This window comes from Castor canadensis, chromosome 11 (assembly GCF_047511655.1).
Source record: "Castor canadensis chromosome 11, mCasCan1.hap1v2, whole genome shotgun sequence".
Classification (NCBI taxonomy): Eukaryota; Metazoa; Chordata; class Mammalia; order Rodentia; family Castoridae; genus Castor; species Castor canadensis.
Window position 1 is genome coordinate 123196195 of NC_133396.1, and position 13638 is coordinate 123209832.

The following is a 13638-nucleotide window of genomic DNA, read 5'->3' on the forward strand; positions in this document are numbered from 1 at the left end:
TACGTAGGGAAAAGCACAGTGGATGGATTATCAAGCACTAGAACCCAAAACCAAAGACATTCCCTAAAGATAGTCCATGACCTTGAGTCTGGAGCTTGGCATGTGGGAGTGAGAATGAGTAAAGGACAGAGGGATGGGGAGTCCAATGTGGCAAAACAAGCCGGGTATTGGCATAGAAGAGTGAGTGTTCTGGGAGCTTACAGCATTAGAGTATAGGGAAGGACAGGAGGCCAAAATAGGAATTTCTAAAGATCAACTATTTGAATCCATTAAATTTAGAAAGAAATGTGTACAAAGATAAAAAAAAATCCTTGTAGGGATGGGAATGCATCTCACTTTATTTGAGTTGAGGGGTTAATAAGGTGCTTGAGGTCACATGGCAAGGATTGAACCCAGGTTTGTCTTATACCAGAGCCTGAACTCTTGACACCTGGGCTCTGAGACTAAACATTAATGAGCTCATCTTACCTATTTATTGATTTATATTGAGAAAAACACACACACACCACCTGTGATTAGAGAATATATCTTACTTTCAAATGCTCATGAAGCATTACAGAAATCAGATTGATCAAAAAGCAAACTTTTTTTTTTAAAGTTGATCTATTACAACAGGATTCTCTGGCCATAGTACAGTAAAATTAGAAATAAATAATAAAAATTGGAAGAAATAAACATTTCAATTTCTTGGTCAAAACTTTTCCCAGTTTACTCTTGAACTATATGGGCAATCAAATCTGGAATTAAGAATATTGATGTTTGAGCTGGCAGAGTAGCTCAAGCGGTAAGAGCACCTGCCTAGCAAGTTCGAGGTTCTGAGTTCAAACCCCAGTGCTGCCAAAAAAAGAATACTGATATTAAACAATGAAAAAGAATTTAATTTACTGATGTGGTGGTTCATGCCGTAATCCCAACACTTGGGAGCTCGAGGCAGGAGAGTTGTGAGTTTGAGGCCAGCCTGGACCATGTAATGAATGAGATCCTGTCTCAAAAAAAAAAAAAAAAGAATTTATTGAAAACAGTGGTAGTGGGACCATTAAGAGCAAAACCTGTGAGATACAGCCAATGTATAGCCCAAGGAAAATTCATGGCTGTAATCATTTTTATTATATAAATAAGGAAAATTAATAACTTACCTACTCATTTATTTTCAAGCAAACTTCAAAAAAGTCAGAAAAGCTGAAACAAGGAGCTGACAATATAAAAAAAAGTAAAGGAAAAAATAGTTTAATCAATTAGAATCCTGAGTATACTTGATAAATAAATTTGGAAGCTTGTTCTCACATGTGTGCACGTGTGAGGGGGAGAGGGACAATTATCAATAAACAACAAAATTTTGAAAAAGCTATTGGCTTAGCTTATTTCAATAGAAATAAGGGAAAGAACATCTACAAAAATTTAATAATGGCACATGGAAAATAAACACAACTCTGTGGAAATAAAATAGCTTGAGTCATTTCCATAACTGTACCAATGATTTTGAAAATCTAGATAAACTGGATTTAAGAAAACTCTAATTTACCAAATTAAACTCAAGAAGAGATACACAGTCCCATCATTAGCTGGCCTCTGCCTGAGGCTCCCCATCTCTATGTGGGATGTAAAGGGAGATCTTAATCAGGTCATTCTTGAGGCAGGCACCTGGCATCAACTGGCCAGCACTCTGCGCTTCTCTTCACCATTTCCAGGTTCACTGGGAACTTCAGCTCCCTTGTTGAAGGTCATCACTTAACAAAGATTAAAGATACAAGGCTTCTGTTCATTAGAATATACTCCTGCTTGCTCTTCTTCCTGTACATGTTAGTTTTGCATATAGTTTAGGCAGTCAGCACCATTACCAGTGTTTGCAGCTCCGAGTCCTGAGGCCCAACAGTGTGACTGTGCTCACTAATGCTTTTTAATAAAATTAGTTATTTAATAGTGTGATCCTCTTTCTGAGAGACAGTTTTCTTTCCTGGTTAGATCGCCATTGCTTGGCACAGCCTGTGCTAAAGCATCCTAATTATTTCACAAATGGTCTTACATTCCAAACTGAGATGTCCTCTAGAGCCTTTTGTGTTCATTTTCCATGTTTCTCCACAAATCTTTCTAGTCTATTTTTCACTCAGCATGATCTGTCATCTGTAACAAAGAGAATTTAAATTGATGCAGTAAAGTGGAAGGAGACTGAGCTCATGGAGAGTGCTGACATACTGATTGCTGTCAGCCTGCTTGGCAGAGGGCACTTGAGGGACTTGCTCAAGACAACTAAGAAGGCAGATGCACGAGAAATGGGTTGGAAGGCATTCACATTCTCTTGTATTTTCTTTTTTTAGTTTTTAAAAAGTGCAATCAAATACCACTAAAAGACTTTTAAATATAGAAAAATAAGTACCTTCATCCTACCACCAACCTCAAATTAGTTTTGCATTCTTCACATTACCTCCTAGTTTTTGTCCATATTTGTGTATCTTTTTTAAAACATATGGTAAGTGTAGTGGACGTATAATTATTTTTTAACTTGATATGAAGTTATAAATAGTGTTCATTTTTTTACACTTTTTTCATATTTTTCACCTTTTAGTGCTGTTGGTAAAATACAGTCTGTTTAGTAATTTCCTTATTATTGAACTGTAGCCATGCAACCTACCACTGCTCAGGGTAATTATTAACCACTGGTAAATACGATGTAAATACAGCTTAATTCATGTAATAAAAATGAACACGATCTATAATTTTCTGTAATTGCAACAATTAATTCAGAGCTGCAATAACTTTCAACATTGTAACAAGATTCCTTTATATGTCTCTTTGTCACTTGCTTCCCAAGGCTGTTGTTCATCTGAAGCCAGCTGCCCTGAGTGGAAGGCTGGGAGAGGAGTTTGGCAGGGGCACTAGGAAGTCGGACTGCCTGGCTTGAAGTTGGACTGGCTTTACTACTTCCTGCCTGTTCAAGCTCAGTAAACATCTTTGCAGCTCAGTTTCCTCCTCTGTAAAATGATACTAACTGTAATATTTATTGGGGCGGGGTGTAGCTCTGTGGTAGAGCACATGTTTAGGACTCATGAGGCCCTAGGTTTGATTGCCAGCACTCTAGGATTATTATTATTATTTGTAGTACTGGGGCTTGAACTCAGGGTCTACACCTTGAGCCATTTCTCTAACCCTTTTTTTGTGATGGGCTTTTTCCAGATAGGGTCTCACAAACTCTTTGCCTGGGGCTGGTTTCGAACTGTGATCCTCCTGATCTCTGCCTCCTTAGTAGCTAGGATTACAAGCATGAGCCACTGGCACCTGCCACTCTAGGATTATATTTAGAATTAGACATAATAACACTTATAAGGCACCCAATAAACATTAACTCTCATGGTTGCTATAGCAACGTCTGCACTTGGAAGCATCTGCCTGTGGCTTATTAATGGTTATGATAAAGTAGACCCTCATTCAGATGTGTAGCTGGATGAAAGCAGAGTAGTTTCAGTGAGTTAGTGCATTTTGTTGGATCCAACTTTCTAAGCATAGCCAGCGGGAAAAAATTAAATTAGTCACTAGGAAAGATGAATAAGCACATGGAACCTCTCTATCTATGGAATTATGGCAAAAGTTAAAACATGGTCATGTTTAAGCTTAGTCAACACAACTCAAATGACCAAGTTATTTTAAGAATATGTATCACACTATTTTATATAGGAGAAAAATATTTGAAGTGACTCATAATGTCCCTCAAAGTAAGTGTTTTGTAGGTAATTTAATTTCTATTTTAAGTCAGAACAAACCAAATGTGAACTGGGATAAGGAGTGGTAATCAGAAGAGCACACCTACTTCTTCTGGATGTTTGGAGGATTTTTTTTTGCAGTACTACGATTTGAACTCAGGGTCTTATACTCGCTTGGCAGGTGCTCTACCCTACCAGCCCTGGTTTGTGTTGGGCATTTTCAAGATAGAGTCTGTGAACCATTTGCTCAGGACTGGCTTCAAACAGCAATTCTTCTGATCTCTGCCTCCTGAGTAGCTAGGATTACAGGCATGAGCCACCAGCGCCTGGCTGTTTCAAGGATTTAAATCGTTAATATTCATATGGTAGAAAAGTGCCTGAATAGAAGTGAGTACTGTGGATGTGTTTGCTAATAAAATGAAGTAAAAATAAAGTTGTTCCGATGTGGTGAAACTCATTATGTTTTGCATGAATAATTTGTTTATATGGAGGTTATATGGAGGAATTTAATTGTATTTTTCTGAAGATTTTTATCATTTCTAATTTTTAGTTTTACAGATAATTTTGCAAATGAGCATCTTTATGCATGTATTTATTTGTTTTTTTAAAAAAACATTCTTTTAGGATAAAATCCCTGGAGTGGATTTGCTGGGGGTGGGTTATTGTAAAAGCAGTTTATCTGCCAGAAAGCTGTGCAGGAAGTGGGCAGAAGAAATAGAACTGGGATTTAGGGCATTGCTGGAGTTGGCAAGGTTGCTGACTAGAGGTAAGAGGCATTCCGAACAGCTCAAGGGCTCAGTGCTGCTGGATGTTAGCAAGAGTCCAAAAACAGGGAGTTGTGGCTGAGTGCAGTGGCTCGTGCCTGTAATCCCAGATATTTGGGAGGCAGAGATCGGCAAGATTGCAGTTTGAGGCCAGTCCAGGCAAAAATAGCAAGATTCCATCTTAATCAGTGGCTTTGGATATTAGCCAGTACAGGGCCAAGAAGTTCTGATTTCCTCCATGTTTTCCTTTGAGGCTCAGAGCACCTGTTTTTGAGGGTGACCACTAGCTGTCGCTGTTGAGCAGGTCTAGCTCTCCACAGCTCAAGGCCAATGTTATCCTAGGCTGCTAGAGCTGGGCAGCGTAACTCGATGCTAGGCCTCTTTTAGGTCTGTCCTTTGCCCCCAAGCAGTGACTCACGTGTAGGCTCACTGGTGAGGAGGTGGTGGCAGCCCTGGAGTAGAACCTTGCAGGGAATTGGGGAAGAAATTGTGTGATGCAAACACCACCACGCTCGGCCACTGGGTGGCGCTGCCGGGAGCCGGTGCAATTAAGTCTGGTTGGATGGAGCCTTGCTCTTTGGTGGCGGGCAGGCTGCTCTTGGGTCCACCCTGCTACCTGGAATTCGTGGTGCTGCAGGACGGTTCAAGGACAGCGTGAGGGAGGCCCGAAACACGCCGTGCAGTGGTACCCGGAACCGTGAAGGCGCCATCGTGTCTTTGGGCCTCGGCCCAGATGGTTATGGAGCTTTTGAGCCTGTCCCCACTTTCCACCCTGTGGTTCCAGGTTGTGCAACATACCCGTGGGTCCTCCTCTGTGACCTCGGCTTTCTATCCTCCTTTCCAGAAACTCTCTTCAAAGCCTCCCCAGCTCTGCGGCTGCCGTTCAGCACTTTTTAGAATACGTTCTTGTATGATATCTATATATAATAATTACATAGCATATACAAAGATATAAACAATATCATTTCACTCTATATAATACACCCCATAATGTTGTTATATCTTATACTGTATATTCATGAGTCGTAATTATGTATAAGGTGAATGCATATTTTAAGATATAATGGTTATATACATGATAATTATAGTCAAGAAAAGTAACATATCCCTTCTCATATGGTTACCTTTGTGTGTGTGACAAGAGGACCTAAAATCCCTCTTAGCAAACTTCTCATATGTAATTATTAAATATTGCCCTCCCAGTGTTGAAGCATTCACTATTGCCATTCTGGCATATTGACTATTTAAGTTAAAGACACCTTAAAAACAGCAGAGGCAAGAAGACCACTCTGACCTTGGAGCTTTTTCTTAAAAGCAGAAGTTGCAGTTCCATGTGAAAGACATCCTCTCTATACTTGGGGAAAAGCCAACATTCTTATCTTCAAGGACAGAAAATTGAGGCCAAGAGAACATTCTGCAAAGAAACCCTGTTAACTGTTATCCTCCTAGTGGCTACTCAGTTAAATACCTGAGTCCAAGCCTCTTTGTCTTGTCTCATTTTCAGTTTACTATACTTTGTCCAACTCAGAATACAAGTAACTGAGTTCAGCTGCTTCTTTGGGTCTTAGTTTCCTTTTGAGGTCTCCATACCATGTAAAATTTATATTAATGCTGTTATATGCTTTTCTCTTATTACTCTATCTCATACCAGTTTAATTCTTGGGCCCAGCAGGGACCCTAAGAGGATGGAGGTGGAGTTTTGCCTCCCTTGTGCTGTATATTACAGCTCTAGGCTTATTTATCTACAGAATCTAATTTGTGCCATTTGACTGCCATCTTCCCATCCTCCCTCCTCCCTACTGGCGACCATCTTTCTGTGTTTTTGAGACTGATTTTATGTATGTACATATAAATATATATATATAATTTAGATTCATGTGAGATCATGCAGGATTTGTCCTTCTGTTATGGCTTATGTCACTTAGTATAATTTCCTCTAGTTTCATCCATGTTGATGCAAATAGTAAGGTCTCCTACCTTTTGAAGGCTCACCAATATTCCATTATATATGTGTGTATATGTGTGTGTGTGTGTGTGTGTGTGTGTGCGCATGCACTCATGGGACACAGATAGCTTTCCCATGTGGGGATTTAATTTCCTTGGGTACATACCCAGTAGAAGGATTGCTGAGTTATACATGTCAATCTAAAAAGCAAACTAAGAAAACAGAACAATCAGAGAGAGATTCTCCAAAGAATACTGACGTTTATTTGGGAGGAGCAGAGCATTGCAATAGTAACACCACACCATAGTAAACTGTGGGCGTATTAAAAAAGGAGGATGGTATCAGAGAGTTTCAAACAACAATCCCTGGCCACAGCAATTAATAACAAGGGTTAGTCTGAAACTGAAGAGACAGTTGCTAGGCAGGTATCTCTGTAGAAATACTTTTTTGTATAAGGTTGTGGTGGTCTCTCTGCAAGAGCATGTTTTGTTTTAAATGAGATAGGGTATGTATCCCAGGCTGACCTTGAACTCTCAATCTTCCTGCCTCAGCCTCCTGAGTTCTGGAATTACAGGCAGGCACCACCATGCCTGGCTCTGCCTAACTTGAAATGCATTATTGACTTCAGTTCTCTTGGTTCTATAGGTGGCAACTATAACCTCAAAGTCTTGGGCCATCATTATTTTGTTAGGAGTGATACCACTGCAGAATTTTGATAGGTGACAACAGGTACAAAAGTTAAAAAGGAAAAATATGAAACAAAACCAACAAGAGCAAAACAAAGCCAGTTTGTGTAATAGTCCTGAACCAAGAAACAGAATCTCTATAGTCCACCAATTTTTATCAAAAATAATCAAAGATAAACCAATTTGTAAAATGAATTTAGTTTTATCAGAAAGCTAAATTTAAGTGTACTTGTTAGAGTCTTTTTCTTTTCTTTTCTTTTGCAGCGCTGGAGTTTGAACTCAGGACTTCCCATTTGCGAGGCAGGCATTCTACCATTTGAGCCACATCTCCAGCCAAGAATTGTTTTCAACGAATCTGACAGCAGGTGCTTTACAGAAAAATCACAACTAGGGATGACAAAAGATGTAGAATAGCAATGGTTAAAATTTTGATGCGAGTTCAGCAACTGACAAGGAAATTTAGCTATTTTCATTAATACAGCATTTAATCAAGACTGACATCATCATGCCAGGGCCACCAGACTTTTTATAAATTTTACATAATTTTTTGAACATTTGTGTCAATAATATATGTTGCAACCTGAGTTTTAGGCCTCAGGCTGAAACTCCAGGGGTTCCACATGTGAGATCTGGTCACTAGCTCCAACATGCCAGATAGAGAGATGGGTAATGGTGAAGGCAGAGAAAGGAGGTTTATTACACCGTGCAGGCATGTGGAGGGCAAAATGTACTTCAGCCCATCTTCAGAGTATAGATATGAGCCTTTGGTTTAAACAGAAAAGGAATTAGGGATCGAGGTTACCTCTAAGCCCAATGGATATACATAACTAAACAGTCCCGGTCACCATGTGGCCTGGTTGGTTGTTATCTCAGTCTTGTTTTCAGGAGGGGCCCTAGAAACACTGTCATCACTTTAGGGGAGCAATCTGGTCAGGATAAGCAAGACGTTGCCGAGCAGGTGGTCTGTCCTGAGGAGGCTCTGCTGTTTCCTTCCTTGGGAGGAGTTTCTTCTGTTGTTGCTTGTAAAGATGTTAGCAATCAGCTGAGCATGGTGGCTCAAGTCTGTAATCCTAGCTACCCAGGAGGAAGCAATTGGGAGGTTGAGGTTTGAGGTCAGACTGAGCAAAAAGTTGGTGAGATCCCATCTCAACTAATGGCTGGGAGTGGTGGTGTACACCTGTCATCCCAGCTACACAAGGAAGTACAAACAGGAGGACCATGGTCCAGGCTGGCTGGTCATATAGTGAGACCCTATCTCAAAAATAGACAAAGCCAAAAGGGCTGGGGATGTGGCTGAAGTAGAAGAGTGCCTGCCTAGCAAGCGGGAGGCTCTGAGTTCAAACCCTAACACTGCCCAAAAGAAAAAAACAACAAAAAAAGATGTTTTAGATCAGTTCTGTAGTCCTGTCCTTCCTGGATTCCAAGGTGGCTGCAAGTTGAATAACTGAAAGCAAAGACAGATACAAAATGGAAGGAGTTTGCCAAGCTTCACTCCTGTTTTTAGTTAATTATGGGCCTAAGTAAGGACTCAGTGCTTTTCAGGAAAAGCAGCTTCTAAGTACCTGTTGTAATATCATGTATCATTGTAAAATAATAGTCATTCACTTAACCAGAATTATAAACCAGATTTAAACAGATTTATATCTGGCAGAGTGGCTCAAGTGCTTTAAATCCTAGTACTGCCAAAAAAAAAAACTAAACAGATTTATAAAGTGACCACTTAAATATTTAAAATATTTTCAAACAGATGATTTAAAAAAAAAACCCTTGACACTTTTAAAACTGTTTTCTAAGTAAATGAAAAGCTAAAAAGACAGTAGAAAACAAAAAAAAATTTACCTTGACAAAACAAATCTTACAAATCTGACCAAACAAATAATGAAAAAGGAGTTTTTGGAAGGCTTTATGAAAGAGTCCAGTTTGTTTGTTTATTTATCTTTTTGGTATTACTGAGGTTGGAAGTCAGGGCCTTGTACTTACTGTGCAAGCACTTACCACTTGAGCTACACCCCTAGCCTGAAAACATTTATTAATAAACACCAATATATAGTCTTTTCTGAAGAATTTAAGAAAGCAAGGGTACTGGAATTTATACTTAGCAATTAATGTCTGAGTATTTTAGCCTAGAAATTTCTCAGATGCTTTATATCTATTACTTAATTTTACATAACACTTTAAATTATACGAAAAGCTTATAATCACTTATTCTATTTATATTTATCTAATTTATTTACTTTTAACATTTTACACATAAGCTGCTTATGAAATCTGAGATATTAGACAAGCATAGTCAGTATTTTAAGTTATTTCCTCATAGAAGAAGAAAGTCAGATTGCTGTACTGGATACAGAGGAAGCAGTGGCCCTGTACCATACTCCTATTGTGTATTTGTCCTTAGGTCAAACATCTACATCTGTGATCTTAAACATCTAACATAGAAAACATACAAACAATTTTGAAGATGTGTTTGTTTCCATTAAACCAATAATATATTAGTCTTATTTTTAATTTGTTTAGGAATCTCCATATTTATAGTTCTCACAATGGCTGCACCAGTCTACATTCCCACCAGCAGTGAACAAGGGCTCACTTTTCTCCACATCCTCACCAACACTTGATATCTCTTGTGGTTTTGATAGTAGCTATCAGGTGTGAGGGATATCTCATTGTAGTTTTGATTTGTATTTCCCTGATGATGGGTGATGTCGAATACCCTTTCATTTACCTGTTGGCCATTTTTATTTCTTTGGAGAAATGTCTACTCAGGTCCTTATGCCCCTTTTCTTTGTTTTTTGGAGGCACTGGGTTTTGAACTCAGGGCCTCATGCTTTCAAGTCAGGCACTCTTACTGCTTGAGCCACTCTGCCAGCCCTGTTTTGTGATGGTTTTTCTTTTAGATAGGGTCTTGCAAACTATGTTCCCAGGGTTGGTGAGCCTACTGCTCTCTGCTTCCTGTGTAGCCAGAATTAAAGGCATGAGCCACCAGCACCTGGCTCCGTCTCCTACTCTTTGATCTTATTATATATGTGTTCTGTGACTGATTTGTGTATTTTCCTTATGTAATTTGAACATGAACCCCTTATCTGACATATACTTTGCAAATATTTTCTCCCAATTCATTGGCTGCCTTTTGGTTTGTGGTTTTCTCATGTAGAACTCAAATATACACAACAAAAGGAGAAATCACAAACATACTGAAATGTTAGCATAGGTAGATCGGTAGCTATGATTAGGAAGGAGCAAATGCTCTAGCTATAAGATTCCATTCTAAAACCCCAGATGGCCCACACCTGTGCCAGCAATTAAGCTGGTAACCCATATCCTCCTTATGGAGCCCACGCCCCACTTAATGTTCCCGTATATGCCTTGAGGATGTAATGTCTGCTATACGGTCTTCTTCTGGCTACCACTAAATCAAGAAAGGCAAAGAGGATCAAATGGGCAGACACCTGCCCTCACCTTTCTACATTCTGGTACCACTTGGGTAGGGGCCAGAGGGAAGGGCCTCAGTTTTGTGTTACCTAGTAACCCCTGCCTATTGGATAAAACCTCAAATCCTGGCAGCTTCCATGCAGCCAGCCTTTACCAGAACTGCCTGCCTCATCCCTCAAGATGTAATCCTGCTTTGCTAATAAATAACTCTTTGCTATTTTCCTACTCTTCATGGTTCTTTTGCTGTACTTGGGGAAGTGTCCTCATCTTAGACATTGTGCCTAAAGAACTGAGGAACATCTATACCACCCCAACCACCGGTAACAAAAAGGCAAGAAAAAGCATAGTCAGAAGAAGTAAAGAGATCACCAGAACTGACCCCAATATGATACGGATGCCGGAATTATCAGGCAGGAAATTCAACACAACTAAACACTAAGTTAAAGACTCTGAAGGAAGAGCTAGACATGCAGTACCAGATGGGTAAAGTCAGCAGAGAGATGAAAACTCAAAGAGGAAATCAAAAGGAGATGTTAGATATCAAAATACAGCAATGTAACAAATGCCTTCAGTGGGATCCTCAGGAGATCCAGCAGCGCTAAGAAAACAATCCGTGAGAAAGAATCAAAATCAGAGAGGTTTACCCTCCCCATAGCTCAGGTTCCAAAGGACTGGTTAGAAGCCTAACTAGTCAACAGAAATTACTTAAATTAAAACACACGCACACACATACACACACACACACACACACACACACACACACAGAATCCATAGCAGAATATTCAAGGACTGTGATAAAATATCAAGCAGTTGAACATAAATATAATTGTAATACCAAAAGGTGATCAAAACAAATAGAGATGAAAGAGAGAACAGGGCAAAAGACATTTGAAAAATTTAATGTCTGAGAAGAAGTAGAAAGGTCAATGGTCCTGTGTGTGTAGGAGGGTGGGGGAGAAGGGATGAATAGACAGGGCACAGATGATTTTTTAGGGCAGTGAGACTACTCTGTATGATCCTACAATGGTGGATATGTGTCACTATATATTTATAGAATATTCAACAATAAGAGTGAATCCCAGTGAAACTATGGACTTTTGTTGAAAATGATATGCCAGTGTAGGTTCATTGATTATAACAGATGTACCACTCCGAAGAGAAATTTTGGTAATAGGGAAGGCAGGAGTGGGGGATGGCAGTCATATATGGGAACTCTGTACATCCTGCTTAAGTTTGCTCTGAACCGAAAACTGCTCTAAAAACAAAGTCTATTAAAAACAAATCCATTTCTCCTTCTCCTTTCTACTGTGGTATTACCTTTTGCTCTAGATCCAGTGTCCTCATCCTCTAGTGTTCTGGATCTATATAGACTTATTTCTGTTTCTCTTAGCTTTTTGTTCTTTGGAGTTACAAGTTCTGTTTTACCTTCTACAAAATTCTTTTTCTCTTTGCTTTTTTCTTTCATATTTGCCCTGCTCCTATTCCCACTCATCACCCCACCTACTTTTGAAAAACTAGACAACTTAGATTAACATTTGCTGAGAGGGAGGGGATAATGCGTTGGGAATACTCTGATTTGCCTTGGCATTCTTCAGGAATTGGTGTCTCCCTGGGGAGGGATGAAGAACTAGGGGTGGCAGGATGTTGATGTTGAAGCAGAGTTGCTGGAGTCACTGGGAGACATCATGAACACCCGTGTCAAAGTGGCTGATGAGTTTCCCCTTTCCTTTAATGCCTCAAAATTGTTTGCCTTGCATTATTCTGGGACTCTATTAGCATATCTGTCCTAGGGCTCTTGGCTGGGCACAAATGAAGAAGAATGTAGGTTCTTGGAAATTTCTCTAGAGAGTAGATGTTGGAAGAAAATATTGGAATTTCTTTGTATCTTGTCTCTTAAAGGTTCCTGGATCTGCAAATGTTTTTATATTGATAAAGTAAATATTATATACACATTATATAAATAGTAATTAAGTCTGTTCAAAGCACATGTGATCATTCATGGTTTTTTATGATTTAATGATTAAGCAATGTCAAAAGCTTTGGAGATCATCAGTCTGGAGAATCTTTGATTCAGTCCTTTGAAGCTTGCCATCCACAATTGTCCAGCCTGCTTTCTGTTGCTATAACTGAATACCATGCAGTGGATAATTTATAAATAAATTTGTTGGATTCATGATTCTGAAGGCTGGGTAGTCTAAGAGCACCACCCAATCTCAGCACCACATCTCATGAGGTCCTTCTTTCTATATCATAACATGAAAGAGAGCATCACATGGTGAGGCCAGAGCAAGAAACCAGAGAGAGCTTATTTTTATAACAAAGTCCCTCCCTCAAAAAATTATTGATCCATAAATGGATTAACCATTCAAAGGGCAGAGTCCTCATGACACTGTCATATCCCAAAGATTCTACCTTTCAAGATTGCTGTTTTTGAAGACAAGTTCTAATCCATGAATGTTTGGGGAAAACATTCACACCCTAGCAATTATGCTCTGGGGTGGGTGTGAGATGCTGGCCCAGAGAAGTGAAACCAGGGAGAGCCATTCAGTTTGTATGAAAAGCAGTAGTACAGTAGCTCTGGGATAAGGCTTGGTGGTGAGATGTGGCTTAACTGTCCCTGAGAAGTAGCTCTCTGGGAACAGCAGATAGGAAGTCTGACCCCTGTGCCAGTGTGAGTCACCTCCTCCAAGGTCACCTCCTCAGAGCTCCCTCCTATCTTGTATGTAAGGGCTTATATTATATTCTTTACTAAGGAAAGGAATAATAGTTTCCCAAAGGGAAATCTGAAGAATTGGGAGGCCTAGCATGGCCTCCAGCATGGATGGAGCAATGACCAATTAGGATCTTGCACAAGGTGGAGTGGATGGTGTTAGCATGGTTGAGAACCTGACATGTTAAGATGTTAGGAATTGTGCTCTTTTGCTATGACTATATCAGCCTGCTTCTGTGGTTGTTACTAGAATAAGGTCTGAGGTTGTTATGGTTTAATATGAAATGTCCTCTAGAAGCTCCGGTGTTGAAGGCTTGGTCCCTAACTGGTGGTGCTATTTTGGGAGGTGCTGGAAATTTTAGAAGGTGGGACATTGTTGGAGGAAGTAGGTCACTGGGAGTATGTG

The 13638-nt window shown here is 39.7% G+C and overlaps 1 long non-coding RNA gene across 1 annotated transcript in view; it reads left to right on the top strand.

Annotated features, from left to right (window-relative positions):
* LOC141413949 (uncharacterized) overlaps nt 1–13638 on the top strand; it is a 111003-nt gene that overhangs the window by 1010 nt on the left and 96355 nt on the right. The window contains exon 2 of the long non-coding RNA XR_012439006.1: nt 7355–7455. This is a non-coding gene — a long non-coding RNA (uncharacterized lncRNA). The remainder of the gene's footprint in view (nt 1–7354; nt 7456–13638) is intronic.